Source organism: Rhinoraja longicauda, chromosome 13 (genome assembly GCF_053455715.1).
Source record: "Rhinoraja longicauda isolate Sanriku21f chromosome 13, sRhiLon1.1, whole genome shotgun sequence".
Lineage (NCBI taxonomy): Eukaryota > Metazoa > Chordata > Chondrichthyes > Rajiformes > Arhynchobatidae > Rhinoraja > Rhinoraja longicauda.
In genome coordinates, this window is record NC_135965.1 from 908,678 (window position 1) to 926,210 (window position 17,533).

The window sequence follows — 17,533 nt, forward strand, 5'->3', positions numbered from 1 at the left end:
CAGTGGATGTAGTGTATCGAGACTTTCAGAAAGCCTTTGATAAAGTCCCACAAGGGAGATTGGTGAGCAAAATTAGAGCACATGGTATTGGGGGTAGAGTGTTGACATAGATAGAGAATTGGTTGGCAGACAGGAAGCAAAGAGTAGGAGTAAACGGGCCTTTTTCAGAATGGCAGGCAGTGGCGAGTGGAGTGCCGCAAGGCTCGGTGCTGGGGCTGCAACTATTCACCATATATATTAATGATTTGGATGAAGGAATTAGAAGTAACACTATCAAGTTTGCAGATGGCACAAAGCTGGGTGGCAGTGTGAACTGCGAAGAGGATGTTAGGAGGTTGCAGGGTGACCTGGACAGGTTGAGTGAGTGGGCAGATGCGTGGCAGTTGTAGTATAATGTAGATAAATGTGAGGTTATCCACTTTGGTGGCAAAAACAAGGAGGCAGATTATTATCTCAATGGAGTTAGGTTAGGTAAGGGGGAAGTGCAGCGAGACCTGGGTGTCCTTGTACACCAGTCACTGAAAGTTGGCATGCAGGTACAGCAGGCAGTGAAGAAAGCTAATGGAATGTTGGCCTTCATAACAAGAGGATTTCAGTATAGGAGTAAAGAGGTTCTTCTGCAGTTGTATAGGGCCCTGATAAGACCAAACTGCCTTGTGTACAGTTTTGGTCTCCTAATTTGAGGAAGGACATCCTTGTAATTGAGGCAGTGCAGCGTAGGTTCACGAGATTGATCCCTGGGATGGCGGGACTGTCATATGAGGAAAGATTGAAAAGACTAGGCTTGTATTCACTGGAGTTTAGAAGGATGAGAGGGGATCTTATAGAAACATATAAAATTATAAAAGGACTGGACAAGCTAGATGCAGGAAAAATGTTCCCAATGTTGGGCGAGTCCAGAACCAGGGGCCACAGTCTTAGAATAAAGGGGAGGCCATTTAAAACTGAGGTGAGAAGGTCAGAGAGTTGTGAATTTGTGGAATTCTCTGCCACAGATGGTAGTGGAGGCCAAAATCACTGGATGGATTTAAGAGAGAGTTAGATAGAGCTCTAGGGGCTAGTGGAATCAAGGGATATGGGGAGAAGGCAGGCACGGGTTAATGATTATGGATGATCAGCCATGATCACAATGAATGGGGTCGAAGGGCTAAATGGCCTCCTCTATGCACCTATTTGCTATGTTTCTATGTTTCTATGAAAGGTTTAAAGGGTATGAGCCAAACACGGCAAATGGGACTAGCTCAGATGGACGAGTTGGACCAAAGAACCTGTTTCTGTGCTGCGTGGTCTGTGACTCTACAACATTCAACACGATACTCCATGTACAGCCTCACCAACGCCTTGCACAACTGTAGCACATCAACTTTTGTATGTCACCTACCAATGTTCTCCAAAGACGCTGCCTGCCTCCAGCACTTTGTGTTTTTTTTTGTAAACCATCATCTGCAGTTCCATGTTTCTACCTTTGTACTCAATTCCCTGCCTGATGAAGGCCAGCAGGCCAAAAGTCTTCAGTGCCCTGTGATGCCACTTTGAGGGAAGGCTGTACCTGCACCCCTAGATCCCTCTATGATAACAATCCCCAGGGCCCTACCATTCACTGTGAAGGTCCTGCCTTGGTCTGACTTCCCAAAATGCAACGTCTTATCTAAATTAATTTCCATAAGCGTTTCCTCGGCCAACCCGCCCAGCTGATCAAGATCCCACTATAATTCTTCATAATCATCTTCACTGTCTAACATACCAGTCGAAGTCTGAAGAAGAGTGTACACCTGAAACATTGTTTGTCTATTTTCCTCCACCGATGCTGTCTTAATCTCTGAGTTCCTCCAGCAGTGTAGAGCCGTACAGTCATCGATTGTTCTAATATGTTTTAAACCTGGTGCATTCCATTACAGTGTAGATATACAAAGAAAGGGTGGCACAGTTGCTGCCTTATGCCACCAGGGACCTGGGTCTGATACTGTATGGAGGTCCAATACTGTTCAGTACTCCGTGCTGTTTGTTTGTTCTCCCCGTGACCTGCGTGGGTTTTCTCCGAGATCTTCGCTTTCCACCCACACTCCAAAGACGTGAACGTTTGTAGGTTAATTGGCTTGGTATAAATGTAAAGTTGTCCCGAGTGTGTGTAGGATAGTGTTAGTGTGCGAGGATCGCTGGTCGGTACGGACTCGGTGGGCCGAAGGGCCTGTTTCCGTGCTGTATCACTAAACTGAACTAAAATAGACTGGCATACCATTGAATGGAATGTTTTTGCTGCAATAAATGGAAGTTATTGTCATTTGAGTATGGAGATAAGTTAGTGCCTATTCCAATGAAGAACAAATTCTGACCATTCAGTATGAAAACTCTGACCATTCATGATGAAAACAGCATGCTACTCTTACCAACAAATGAATTCCTTTGGTAGCTTTAAGATGTTAATCCCATAGTAGGGGCATTTCCTTCTAATATAGCTCATGATTCATTTTTGCACCCCTTTTGCCTACCAAGAGTCACCAGTGCTCCAGTTATCAGGAAATCCTTGGTCTCAATTCATAAGTGTTTGCAACTGCTTCGCTATTTTTGCTGGTTTACTAAGATCAGCCCGGAAGACCACAAATATTTGATGTGGTTCTGTTCGTGTGTGCAATCGCAGTGCAGACTTTCCTATTTAAAAGTCAATCCACCAGATGGCACAAGACACAGAAAAATATTCTTTGTCCTTGGTCGAACTTTGACAACGAAAGTAAAAACTTGAGCTGGCATTCCAGACTTAACTGTGTGCAGCTGGGCGTCAAATATTTGCATTGTAGTTTAGTAGTTTATAGAGTTCTGAATGATATTACTGAGTAAGTGTTCGTTAAAAATGAAAAAAAAATTACACCTTGAAGCTTGCAAGAAATGGTTGTACTTAGGAAATCAGCTTGGAGGCTAAGGCAGACTGCATTTATGCAAACGTTAACATCTGGCTGTGCACTCAGGCTCAATGTTTCTGTTTTACAGTCGCTGTGTTTCAGAGTATTGGATTGATTAATTTCTGGCAGTTCATCATATGAGCTCAGCCAGAAGTCTCAAGCTTTGAGGAGATTTCCAGAAGCAAGGTCCTTAAAGATTCTAAGTGACATTATTAACTGAAGCAATGTGCCATCAGGGTAATGATAAAACCCGTGATGTTTAAAGCATGTCTAGAATAAGAATGTGTAGGAATAAGAATGCACAACTTAGTTTAGTTTAGTTTAGATTATTAGTTTAGAAATACAGCGTGGAAAGGGTCTTCGGCCCACCGGGCCCGTGCCAACCAACGATTCCCCTCACACTATCCTCCTACACACACTAGGGACAATTTTTACATTTGCCAAGCCAATTTACCTGCAAACCTGTACGTCTTTGGAGCGAACTGTCTCATTGTTCCAACAATCAATTTGTACAAAATCTTTGGCAGTTCTTGAATTGATCATCCAAGTCCAAAAATTAAATGTCATTCGGTTTGACATAAATCTCTATGAAAAGGCATTTGTTGAACTTAATTTTTCGTTTAATATTACAGTAAAACATTAAAAATGTCCATTGTAAATATTCTGTCCAGTTTTTCGGCATCGTTGGCAAGGGGACAGAGCAATTATCAATTAGATGCCAATATTATAACTGTACTGACCAACTTGCCAAGAACTTTGTCGATTCTGGAATGTAAGTGTTCAGCACAGTGGACATCACTGGCAATACCCATGCCGACCTTAATTAATAGTAATTATTCATTGATAATTAACAGACAATTTCAATTGCCCTTGGTAATGGTGAGCCATTTTAAATTGCAGCAATTCTTCTGGTGAAGATACTCCTAAAATGTTGTTGGGGAGGCAATTCCACGATTGAGACCGTGTGAGGATGAAGGGAGCAGCAATATTTCTCCAAAGTGTGATGGTGTGAGGTTGGAAAAGGGTTTTTATTTGCCAGAGCTGTGGGAGGCTAAGAGAGAGGGCCTGCTGGTGTTGGCTCACTGAAAGTAAGCATGCAGGTACGACAGGCAGTGAAGAAAGCTAATGATTTGTTAGAAACATAGAAACATAGAAAATAGGTGCAGGAGTAGGCCATTCGGCCCTTCGAGCCTGCACCACCATTCAATATGATCATGGCTGATCATCCAACTCAGTATCCCGTACCTGCCTTCTCTCCATACCCCCTGATCCCTTTATCCACAAGTGCCACATCTAACTCCCTCTTAAATATAGCCAATGAACTGGCCTCAACTACCTTCTGTGGCAGAGAATTCCACAGACTCACCACTCTCTGTGTGAAAAAAAAGTTATCATCTCGGTCCTAAAAGACTTCCCCCTTATCGTTAAACTGTGACCCTGTGTTCTGGACTTCCCCAACATCGGGAACAATCTTCCTGCATCTAGCCTGTCCAACCCCTTAAGAATTTTGTAAGTTTCTACAAGATCCCCCCTTAATCTTCTAAATTCCAGCGAGTATAAACCGAGTCTATCCAGTCTTTCTTCATATGAAAGTCCTGCCATCCCAGGAATCAATCTGGTGAACCTTCTCTGTACTCCCTCTATGGCAAGAATGTCTTTCCTCAGATTAGGAGACCAAAACTGTACGCAATACTCCATGTGTGGTTTCACCAATGCCCTGTACAACTGCAGCAGAACCTCCCTGCTCTTATACTCAAATCCCATCGCTATGAATGCCAACATACCATTCGCTTTCTTCACTGCCTGCTGCACCTGCATGCCTACTTTCAATGACTGGTGTACCATGACACCCAGGTCTCGTTGCATCTCCCCTTCTCCTATGAAGTTGACCTTCATAAAGAGAGGAGTTGAGTATAGGAGCAAAGAGGTCCTTCTGCAGTTGCACAAGGCACTAGTGAGACCACACCTGGAGTATTGTGCGCAGTTTTGGTCTCCTAATTTGAGGAAGGGCGTCCTTGCTATTGAGGGAGTGCAGCGTAGGTTCACAAGGTTAATTCCCGGGATGGCGGGACTATCATATGATGAAAGAATGGAGCGACTGGGCTTGTATTCACTGGAGTTTAGAAAGATGAGAGGGGATCTTATTGAAACATATAAAATCATTAAGGGATTGGACACGCTAGATGCAGGAAACATATTCCCGATGTTGGGGGAGTCCAGAACAAGGGGCCACAGTTTAAGAATAAGGGGTAGGCCATTTAGAACTGAGATGAGGAAAAGCTTTTTCACTCAGCCAGTTGTGAATTTGTGGAATTCTCTGCCTCAGAAGGCAGTGGAGGCCGATTCACTGGATGTTTTCAAGACAGAGTTAGATTTTACTCTAAGGGCTAGTAGAATCAAGGGGTATGGGCAGGAATGGGGAACTGATTGTGGACGATCTGCCATAATCACATTGAATGGCGGTGCTGGCTTGAAGGGCGAATGGCCCCCTCCTGCACCTATTGTCGATGTATCTATGTATCCAAGGGAATGCCTGTGATAAGGTAGAGACAGCGGGTAGAGCTGCTGCCTCTCAGTGCCCAAAACCAAGGTTTGAATCTAATCTGGGGGCTGCCTCATCTACAGTTTGCACATTCTCCCACGGCCACGTGGGTTTCCTGCAAAGGCTTCAGACTGCACCCACATACCAAAGATGTGCTGGTTTGTCGGTTAATTGGACTCAGTAAATTGACCCGTGCTTGTCGAGAGTGAATGTGAAAGTGGGATAAAATAGAACTAGTGTGATAGAGTCACAGAGTCAGTCAGAATCTTACAGCTTGCAAACAGGTTCTTCGGCCCAACATGCCCACACCGGCCAACATGTCCCATCTACACTAGTCCCACTTGCCTGCGTTTGGCCCATATCCCTCTGAACCTGCCTTTTCCATGTACCTGTCCAAATATTTCTTAAACATTGCAATAGTACCTGCCTCGACCACTTCCTCCGGCAGCTTGTTCCATACATCCACTACCTTTTGTGTGATAAAGTTACACCTCAGGTTCCTATTAAATCTTTCCCCCCTCACCATAAACCTATGTCCTCTGGTTCTCGATTTCCCTACTCTGGCTAAGGAGAATCTGTGCGCCTACCCGATGTATTCCTCTCATGATTTTGTTGATCTCTATAAGATCACCCCTCATCCTCCTGCACTCCAAGGAATAGAGTCCTAGCCTGCCCAACCTCTCCCTATAGCTCAGGCCTTCAAGTCCTGGCAACATCCACACAGCTTTTAGTTGATGAAGTGAAGCGGACGTGTATGGCAGAGAAGGAGGTGTAAACTGTGAAGCTTTTCACTGTACTGAGGTACACGTGACAATAAACTAAACTGTAACTGTAAATGGAAGGAGAACAGAGGAGAAAGAATTATACGAAAAAACAAGCTGGAGCTGGGATAGATAGGATCGAGCAGTTTAGTTTAGAGATACAGCGCGGGAACAGGCCCTTCGGCCCACCGGGTCCGCGCCGACCAGCGATCCCCGCACATTAACACGATCCTACACACACTAGGGACAATTTATACATTTACCAAGCCAATTAACCTACAAACCTGTACGTCTTTGGAGTGTGGGAGGAAACCGAAGATCTCGGAGAAAGCCCACGCAGGTCACGGGGAGAACGAACAAACTCCTTACAGACAGCGCCCGTAGTCGGGATGGAACCCTGGTCTCCGGCGCTGCATTCGCTGTAAGGCAGCAATTGTGCCACCTTATAATAATGTGAAAAAAAAGGAGAATGTTGGGACAGCTGTTGAGGTTAGGCAGCACCAGGGTAGCAAGAAAAACAGGCCAGCGGGTGAAAAACAAAAGAAAAGCTGCAGTTGCCGGGAACCTGAGGCAAAAACAGAAAATGCTGGAAATACTTATTCGGCCTTGCGCAGAGAGTGATATATATACAATGCCCCAGGTCCAACAATCCCCAGTTCATTCACCTGAGCAGCACAATCGTGCAGCAGTAGAGTTGCTGCCTTGTAATACCAGAGACCCTGGTGCTGCCTGTATAGAGCTGTACCTTCTCCCTGTGACAGACAGTGTGAGTTCTTTCCGGGTGCTCCGGTTTCATTCCACATTCCAAAGACGTGCAGGTTTGTAGGTTAATTGGCTTCCGTAAAAAGTATCCCGGCTGTACAGGATAGGGCGGTCACAGTGGTGCAGCGGTAGAGTTGCTGCCTTACAGCAAATGCAGCGCCGGAGACCCGGGTTCCATCCCGACTACGGGTGCTGTCCGTACGGAGTTTGTACGTTCTCCCCGTGACCTGCGTGGGTTTTCTCCGAGATCTTTGGTTTCCTCCCACACTCCAAAGATGTACAGGTATGTAGGTTAATTGGCTTGGTAAATGTAAAAATTGTTCCTAGTGGGTGTAGGATAGTGTTAATGTGTGGGGATCGCTGGTCGGCGCGGACCCGGTGGGCTGAAGGGCCTGTTTCCGCACTGTATCTCTAAACTAAACTATACTTTGGGTGGTTGACGTGGACTCGGTGGGCCACAAGGCCTGTTTCCATGTTGTATCTCTAAAATTAAAGTAAAACTAAAAACCCGATAGGCCAAATGGGTAGTGCCTGTTGTCAGTAAGGAAGGGTCAGAGGTGATAGCAAAACAAAATCTGACTTGCTGTGTATTTGTTTATGCTTTAGCTTCACATAATATTTCCCTTTCTTTCTTGCCACTTGTCCAATAGGACTTCTTGGTTGCCCCTTCAAAGCAGAAAGTTGGTGAAGTTGTCAACAAACATCCTGCTGGAGGCATTCCACAGATCGACCAGCACCTGGGAAGAGAAATGCATGAGCAAACTTATTAAACGGATCCCTTAATGACTATGACTATAATTTGGTGAGGAGATACTTCTTAAATAACAAATATGGCCTGTGTATTCCAATATTTTGTGGTTTGTCCCTCCTCGGACCACTGTCGGTAGGTACTCACCACTGCTGACCGGGAGCACCCCACAAGCCTTGCCATTTCAGAGATGCTCTGACCCAGTCGTCTGGCCATAACAATTTGGCCCTTGTCAAAGTGGCTCAGGTCTTTACTCCTGCCCATTTCTCCTGCATCCAACACATCAACTTCAAGAACTGACGGTTCACTTGCTGCCTAATATACCCCACCCCTTGACAGGTGCCATTGTAACAAGATCATCAATGTTATTCACTTCGCCTGTCAGTGGTCATAATGTTTTGGCTGATTGGTGTGTCTCTTGACCTTTTTTTATATCTATTGACGCTGCATCTTCTTTGTTTTTCAGTATCCTGTTTCCAAACGGAAAGGTGTTTAGCTTTCACTTCCATGTCCTGGATTGCAGACATTAGTTCCTCTCTACACTTGTCCGCTATGCTCTTTTACAAGTTCTAAGTGAGCAGTGGATCATCTTGCAATTTTCCTCGCAATTTTGGATTCCAAATTCCTGGACCCGAGCAGAGATAAATGAATGGAAAGAAAATTGGCTTCAAGGAAGGAAGCAAAGGGTGATGGTGGAAGGTTGCTTCTCAGACTGGAGGCCTGTGACTAGTGGTGTGCCTCAGGGTTCAGTGCTGGGCCCGTTACTGTTTGTCATCTACATCAATGGTTTGGATGAGAACATACAGGGCAAGATTAGCAAGTTTGCAGATGATACAAAAGTGGGTGGTTTTGCAGATAGTGAAGACTATTGTCAAAAATTGCAGCAGGATCTTGATCGATTGGCCAGGTGGGCTGAGGAATGGTTGATGGGATTTAATACAGAGAAATGTGAGGTGTTGCATTTTGGAAAGTCTAACATGGGCAGGACCTACACAGTGAATGGTAGGGCTCTGGGAAGTATTGTAGAGCAGAGGGATCTAGAAGTGCAGGTGCATGGTTCCTTGACGGTGCTGTCACAGGCAGATAGGGTGGTCATAAAGGCTTTTGGCACATTTGCCTTCATCAGTCAGAGTATTGAGTGTGGAATTTAGGAGATAGACACAAAAAGCTGGAGTAACTCAATGGGTCAGACAGCATCTCTGGAGAAAAGAAATAGGTGACCCTTTTCTCCTGAGATGCTGTCTGACCCATTGAGTTACTCCAGCCTTTTGTGTCTATCTTTGATTTAAACCAGCATCTGCAGTTCCTTCCTACATATGCAAGTTGGGAATTCATGTTGCAGTTATATAAAACATCGGTGAGGCCGCGCTTAGAGTATTGTGTTCAGTTCTGTGCACCATGTTATAGGAAAGATGTTGTAAGCTGGAGAGGGTGCAGAGAAGATTTATGAGCATGTTACCAGAACTCGAGGGTCTGAGCTAGGTTGAGGAGGCTAGGACTATTTCCTGGAGCGCAGGAGTGATCTTATAGAGGTGTACTCAGGTGGACTAGATCAGGTGGACAGACAGAGTCTCTTGCCCAGAGTAAGGGAATCAAGAACCAGAGGACATAGATTGTAGGTGAAGGGAGGAAGATTTTATAGGATTCTGAAGGATAATCTTTTCACGCAAAGAGCGGTGGATACGTGGGATGAGCTGCCGGAGGAGGCTGACGAGGCAGGGACTATCACGACAGTTAAGAAACAATTAGTGAGGTACAGGGATAGGATTGGTTTAGAGGGATATGGCCAAGCACAGGCAAGTTGAACCAGTGTAGTTAGGACATGTTGATCGGTCTTGGCATGTTGGGCTGAAGGTCCAATTTCCACAATGTATGACTCTGTGACTATGTCAAACATGGCTTATCTACCAAAATGACAAAAAAAATAGGACGTTAAGAATCAAATGCGAGAGAAATCTAGCACTCTGAAGCTGCAATAAGTTTAATAAAGTCACTCTTTGATTCTTCAAATAGTGAAACCAAATACCAACTTCTCTGACATAGCTCACCTCCGCCCTCATCCCAACTTACCTGGTGCTGAGAGAGTAGGAAAAAACTGCAGATGCTGGTTAAAATCGAAGATAGACACAAAATGCTGGTGTAACTCAGCGGGTTAGGCAGCATCTCGGGAGAGAAGGAATGGGTGACGTTTCGGGTCGAGGCCCTTCTTCAGACTTTGTGTCTACCTTCACCTGTTGTTGAAATGGTCATCCATATTGCAGTTACTTCCAGATGTAACAATTCCAAAGTTTACATAGATGTGTTGTCATTTTCTATCTTCCGTCAGCTTTTTATATCCTTGCTCATAACAGGTCTTATCATCCTTCCTGTGCCCTTTGGTTTACAATAGGACAATGCACCTCCTTTAAAATTCTTATCTGAACAAGATCTACCTTTCCAGCCTTGACTTCACTGAAACCCTCAGTTCTTGGATATTCTTTTTGTTCTGGTGTTTTGCCTCTAAAAACCATTTGACCATTTGTTGCTCTCACCCTCACTTGCTGTGGCTTTGCAATTGGAACACCCTTCCTAAAACAATTATCTTCTCCACCTCTTGCTTCTCACTTTAATTTGTCTCTTAGAATCTCTCTCTTTGACAAAATATGTTGTTAATTCCTGGTATGTGGGTTATTTCCAAATGACATTTGATTGTCCTATTGCATCATGCAGGGTCTTGGGATGCACTGTTGCAATATCAGAGCTATGTTGTTGATACATTATAGTTGTTTGTACAACAAAGTTTTAGTTGCGAGAGGACAGGTTGGGCATGGTGCAATTTTTAATCTATTTAAGAGTTCTACAAAAATGCATGACTATATAAAAATTCACAGCTAACATATTGCAATATTCCATTACAGTACTTAACATTACTTGTTTAACAGATTTTGGACGCTGGAAAGCACAATAATGCTTTATGCCCAACAGGCAGATTTATAATCTCTTAGAAAGGTCTCTTAGAAAGAAATTGGCATGTATATGCCTTATTATGACAAGAACAGTAAATTATCCACTGGAGGATATACAGTATTATCTAAAACATTGGGGTTGGTTCTATTGAGCCAGCTGGGATATGATAACAGACCAAATAGGGCCATACTTAACTCAAGTTGGAAATGATGGTCGAATGTTCATTAGATTCACTAAAACTGGGCAGCCACTTCAAACCTTGTGTCATCCTTTGATTTGGTATGTGTTTGATTTGGCACATCGAGACTCCAGAATAATATGTTGCCTCCCTGGTGCCAGGGTTCAGGATGTCTCAACTGCATGACATTCTCAAGGAGGAGGGTGACAGCAAGTAGTCGTTATGCACGTTGTCACAAATGACAACAGGTCAGAAATGGAATGAGGTCCTGCAAAATGAGTGTAGAGAGTTAGGCAAAAGGCTAAAAAGCAGGGTGCCCAGGCTAGTGATCTCCAGATTACCTCCAGAGCCACGTGCTAGTTAGAGGCCAGAAGATAAACGTGTGGCTGAGGAGTTGGTGCATGGGGCAGGGATTCAGATTTTTCTACCATTGGGTTCTTTTCTGGGGGAGAGGATGATGTTGAATGAAAGTTCAGAGGCAGAATAGGCAGGAGTATGGCAGGGACCGAGGAAGGACTATTGCATTGAATTGCACTGTTTAATGCAAGAGGCCTGATCGGTAAGGCGGATGAACTCTGGCCTTGGACAGGTAAGTGCAACTGCCATGTTGTAACCATTATAGAAACCTGATGAAGAGAGGGACAGGACTGGCAGTTAATGTTCCAGGGTACAGATGTAACAGGAGAGGTAGAGGTGAGGGTAAAAGAGGAGGGAGTGTTGCTTTATTGACCAAGGAGAATGTCAGGGCAATAGCCCGAGATGACATTGCTGATGGTTTGTCCATGAGGCTATGTGGGTGGAGCTAAGAAGCAAAAAAGGGATGATCACCTTGTTGGGAGTGGACTACACAACCCTAAATAGTCAACGGGAATTGGAAGAACAAATATGCCAGGAATTTGCAGGCAACGGCAAGACTAATAAGATTATCACAATAGGGGATTTTAACTTTTCCAATACAGACTGGCAATGTCATAGGGCAAAAGGGTTAGACGGGCAGAATTTATCAAAGATGTTCAGGAACGTTTCCTCAGGCAATATGCAGAGGGTCCTGCAGGGGATGGGGCAACGCTTGATGTAGTCTTTGGAAAATGGGATGGGTAAGTGGCTGAAGTGTTCATGGATGAGCCTTTTTGGAACCAGCGACCACTGCTCTACTAACGTTGAAATAGTTATGGAATAAAGTCAGGGCAGGCCCACGAGTTCAAATTCTGAACTTGGGCAAGGCCCACTTTGAAGGTATTAGACAGAAACTCTTCAAGTTGATTGGATCAGATTGTTTAAAGCTAAATGATCGTCCAGAAAGTGGAATGTTTTTAAATGTGTGTGACTGGAGTTCAGGGCATGTATGTTGTGTTAGAGTGAAGGGCAAGGCAGGTGGGTGTAAGGAAGCGAAGACTACTAGAGAAATTGAGTCCAGTCAAGAAAAAGAGGGAGCCATGGTGGCGCAGCGGTAGAGTTGCTGCCTTACAGGTGCCGTCTGTACGGAGTTTGTACGTTCTCCCCGTGACCTGCGTGGGTTTTCTCCGAGATCTTCGGTTTTCTCTCACACTCCAAAGACGTACAGGTTTGTAGGTTAATTGGCTTCGTAAGTGTAAAAAAAATTGTCCCTAGCGGGTGTAGGATAGTGTTAATGCGCGGACCCAGTGGGCCGAAGGGCCTGTTTCCACGCTGTGTCTCTAAACTAAACTAAACTGAATGTTTCTGCTGCTGGGATCGAGTGTATCCCTGGACGGGGTTTCAGGGACTAAGGAGCACGCTACAGGAGGAAATCAGGAGGGCAAGAAAGGGCAGGAGGTACACAGCTCTGGCACACAGCATTAAGGACAATCCATAGAGCTTTTATTAAGGGTAACATGAAGGAAAACATGGCCCCTCAGTCATCAAAGCGGTCATCTCCGTATGGAGCCACAGGAGATGGACAAAGCACGCAGTCTGAAGAAGGGTCTCGACCCGAAACGTCACCCATTCCTTCTCTCCCGAGATGCTGCCTGACCTGCTGAGTTACTCCAGCACTTTGTGATTTGTACCAGCATCTGCAGTTATTGTCTTATATGCAATGGATCTTTCCCCTTTGTTTTTACCGTGTAGAAAGTGATGAAGACAGGGATCATGGAGCAGTCAATGGAGAGGAGTCAGTATTATGGTCGAGGAGGTCCTAACACATATGAAGGTAGACAAATCTCCCAGGCCTATCAGATATAACCAAGGGCACTGTGGGAAGAAACTGTAGATATCTTGGCTTCGATATCTGAGTCATCGTTAAATACAGGTGAGATGCCAGAAGACTGGAGGGTGGCAAATGATGTGCCTCTATTCAAGAGGGTTGCAGGGATAAGTGTGGGAAATACTGGCCAGTGAGTCTAACAGCTGTGGTCGGAAAGTTACTAGAGAGTATTCTGAGGGAGAATATATACATGTATTTTGTTAGACTAGGTCTGTTTAGGGAAGGCCAAGATAGTTTTGTGCATGGGGGATCTTGTCTCATGAATCTGATATTAGACTTCAGCAAAGCATTTGGCAAGATTCCGCATGGTAGGCTGCTCTGGAAGGTTAGATCGCATGGGATCCTGTGAGAACTGGCCAACTGGATAGAAAATTAGCTTCAAGGAAGGATGCAGAGGTAATGGTGGAAGGTTGAATTTTGGACCGGAAACCTGTAACAAGTGGTGTGTCTCAAGAATTGGTGCTGGGCCCATTGTTGTTTGCGGTTTATATCAATGATTTTAATCAGAACATACAAGGCAGGATTAATATGTTTGCGGATGACATAAAGCTGGGAGGCAGTGTGAGCTGTGAGGAATATGCTATGAGGCTGCAGGATGACTTGGATAGATTGGGTGAGTGGGCAGGTGCATGGCAGATTATAATGTGAATAAATGTAAGGTTATCCACTTTGGTGGCGAGAAGAAGAAGATTATTATCTTAATGGTAGACACAAAAAGCTGGAGTAACTCAGCGGGATCAGTGCTGGGCCTTTGTTGTTTGTCTTGGATCATGTTGCAAATGAACTGTTTGTCTTGGAATGCCTGTAGTCAGATAAGTAAGTTTGCTGATGACACGAAGATTCCCAGAGTTCTATATTATGGGGATGCAGAGGGGCATAGATCAGTCGAAAATTTGGCCGAGTGGTGGCAGATGGAACATAGTACAGACAAGGCCCTGTCCCACTTAGGCCATTTTAAGGCGACTGCCCACCGGCATCTCGGCGGATATCGGCGCGTCGCAGAAACATTTACCTGCTAGAAATTTCTGGGCGACAGCTGGCTTGTCGCCAGGTATCGTAGCTTATTGCGGGCGCTGTCTGTCGCATGCTGTCCCCAGGTTTGCTAGGTTGTCACAGATGCATTTAGAAGCACGTAATATTAAATTAAGAAAAGGCATTTGAAGATACCAGAAGATAGTTTTGTTTAACCAATTTATTTACCGTCAGGACATTTGACGGGTAGATTGGAGGCCACAGTTTGACGGTCAGGTAAGTGTGGGAATTTTGCGATGTTTCTGAAGACGGTGTAATCTCTTAGCCAGGTGCTAGTTTCACAAACAAAGTAACCTGACTCGGCATTGTCGTGGTCATTGTCGTGGGGTAAAAGAAAAATTTGGCGATCTGCTACGACTTTGACAGTCGCCGGCAGTCGCCTTAAAAATCGCGTAACTGGGACAGGCCCTTAAAGATAGACACAAAATGAGTAACTCAGCGGGACAGGCAGCATCTCTGGTGAAGTTTCGGGTTGAAGAAGGGACTCGACCCGAAACGTCGCCCGAATCTTCTCTCCAGAGATGCTGTCTGTCCCAGTGAGTTACTCCAGCTTTTTGTGTCTATCTTTGGTTTAAACCACCTTCTACAGTTCCTTTTTACACATTATCTGAATGGTGTCAGATTAGGAAAAAGGGAGGTGCAACGAGACCTAGGGTGTCCTTGTACATGAGTCACTGAAAGTAAGCATGCAGGTACAGCAGGTAGTGAAGAAAGCAGTGTTGCAGTGCTAATGTTTAGGTGCGGGAGCTGTCACTGGTACCTGAGCGACTGCTGTTAAATCCCCGCTAGGCAAAGTTCCCCGCTGTTTATTTGGGCGTTTTTTTACAGAGGTGCCGGAGCGGTGCTCCAGTGAGCCCCAGCAACACTGCACCCCTGGAAGGAAGCTAATAGCATGTTGGCCTTCATACTGAGAGGAATTGAGAATAGGAGCATGGAGGTCCTTCCGCAGTTGTACAGAGCTCTGGTAAGACCGTACCTGGAGTATTGTGTGCAGTTTTGGTCTCCTAATTAGAGGAAGGACATTCTTCCTATTGAGGGAGTGCAACGTAGGTTCACCAGGTTAATTCCCAGGATGGCGGGACTTACATATGATGAAATAATTTAGTTTAGTTTCGTTTAGTTTAGAGATATAGTGGGGAAACAGGCCCTTCGGCCCTCCGGGTCCGCGCCAACCAGCGATCCCCACACATTAACACTATCCTACACCCACTAGGGACAATATTTACATTTGCCCAGCCAATTAACCAACATACTTGTACATCTTTGGAGTGTGGGAGGAAACTGAAGATCTCGGAGAAAACCCATGCAGGTCACGGGGAGAACGTACAAACTCCGTACAGACAGCATCCGTAGTCGGGATCAAACCTGGGTCTCCGGTGCTGCATTCACTGTAAAGCAGCAACTCTACCGCTGCGCCACCGTGCCGCCCGAGGCCCGAATGGATCGACTGGGTTTGTATTCACTGGAATTTTGAAGGATGAGAGGGGATCTTATAGAAACATTAAATTCTTAAGGGACTGGACAGGCTAGATGCAGGAAAAATGTTCCTCATTTTGGGGGAGTCCAGAACCAGGGGTCACAGTTTAAAAATAAGGGGTCGGGCATTTAGGGCTGAGATGAGGAAAATCTTTTTCAGCCAGAGAGTTGTGAATCTGTGGAATTCTCTGCCACAGAAGGCAGTGGAGGCCATTTCACTGGATGTTTTCATGAGAGAGTTAGATATACCTCTTAGTGCTAATGGAATCAAGGGATATGGGGAGAAGGCAGGAACAAGGTACTAATTCTGGATGAACAGCCATGATCATGTTGAATGGCGGTGCTGTCTCAAAGGGCCAAATGGCCTACTCCTGCGCCTATTTTCTATGTTTCTTTGTTTCTATGACACGAATATGGGTGGTATTGTAGATAGCGAAGATGGTTATCAAAAGTTATAGCAGGATCTTGATCAGTTGGGTGTGGGCAGAGGAGTTGGTAATAGAGTTTGATACAGATAAATGGGAGGTGTAGCAAGACCTTAACAGTAAATAGCAGGCTCTGTAGAGCTGAGGGATCCAGGTGTGCAGATAAAGTCTATCCCCTACTCCCAATTCCTCCGTCTACGCCGCATCTGCGCCCGGGATGAGGTGTTTCACACTAGGGCTTCCGAGATGTCCTCGTTCTTCAGAAAACGGGGCTTCCCCTCCTCCATTATAGATGAGGCTCTCACTAGGGTCTCTTTTACATCCCGCAGCTCCGCTCTTGCTCCCCCTCCCCCCACTCGCAACAAGGACAGAATCCCCCTCGTTCTCACCTTCCACCCCACCAGCCAGCGGATCCAACATATCATCCACCAACATTTCCGTCACCTACAACGGGACCCCACCACTGGCCATATCTTCCCATCCTCTCCCCTCTCTGCGTACCGCAGAGACCGTTCCCTCCGTAACTCCCTGGTCCACTCGTCCCTTCCTACCCAAACCACCCCAACCCCGGTCACTTTCCCCTGCAACCGCACGAGATGCAACACCTGTCCCTTTACCTCCCCCCTCAACTCCATCCAAGGACCCAAACAGTCTTTCCAGGTGAGACAAAGGTTCACCTGCACCTCCTCCAACCTCATCTATTGCATCCGCTGCTCTAGATGTCAACTTATTTACATCGGCGAAACCAAGCGCAGGCTCGGCGATCGCTTCGCTGAACACCTGCGCTCGGTCCGCATTAACCAAACTGATCTCCCGGTTGCCGAGCACTTCAACTCCCCCTCCCATTCCCAGTCTGACCTTTCTGTCAATGGCCTCCTCCAGTGCCATAGTGAGGCCCACCGGAAATTGGAGGAACAGCACCTCATATTTCGCCTGGGCAGTTTGCAGCCCGGTGGTATGAACATCGACTTCTCCAACTTTAGATAGTTCCTCTGTCCCTCCCTTCCCCTCCTCCTTCCCAGATCTCCCTCTATCTTCCTGTCTCCACCTATATCCTTCCTTTGTCCCGCCCCCCTGACATCAGTCTGAAGAAGGGTCTCGACCCAAAACGTCACCCATTCCTTCTCTCCCGAGATGCTGCCTGACCTGCTGAGTTACTCCAGCATTTTGTGAATAAATCGATTTGTACCAGCATCTGCAGTTATTTTCTTATACTCCTTGAAAGTGGTGTCACAGGTAGGTTAAGATAGCTTCGGTGCATTGGACTTCATCAGTCAAGGTATTGAGTTTAGAAGTTGGGATGTTACGTCAAAGCTGTGCAAAGCACTGGTGAGGCCACAGTTTGAGTACTCCATTCAGTTTTGGTCACCCTGCTATAAGAAAGATGTTGGTAAGCTGGAAAGAGTGCAAAGGAGATTTACAAGGATGTTGTCAGGACTTGAGGGCCTGAGCTATGGGGAGAGGTTGGGCAGGCTAGGACCTTATTCCTAGGAGCATAAGAAGATGACAGGCCATCTTATAGATTATGATGAGAATAGATAG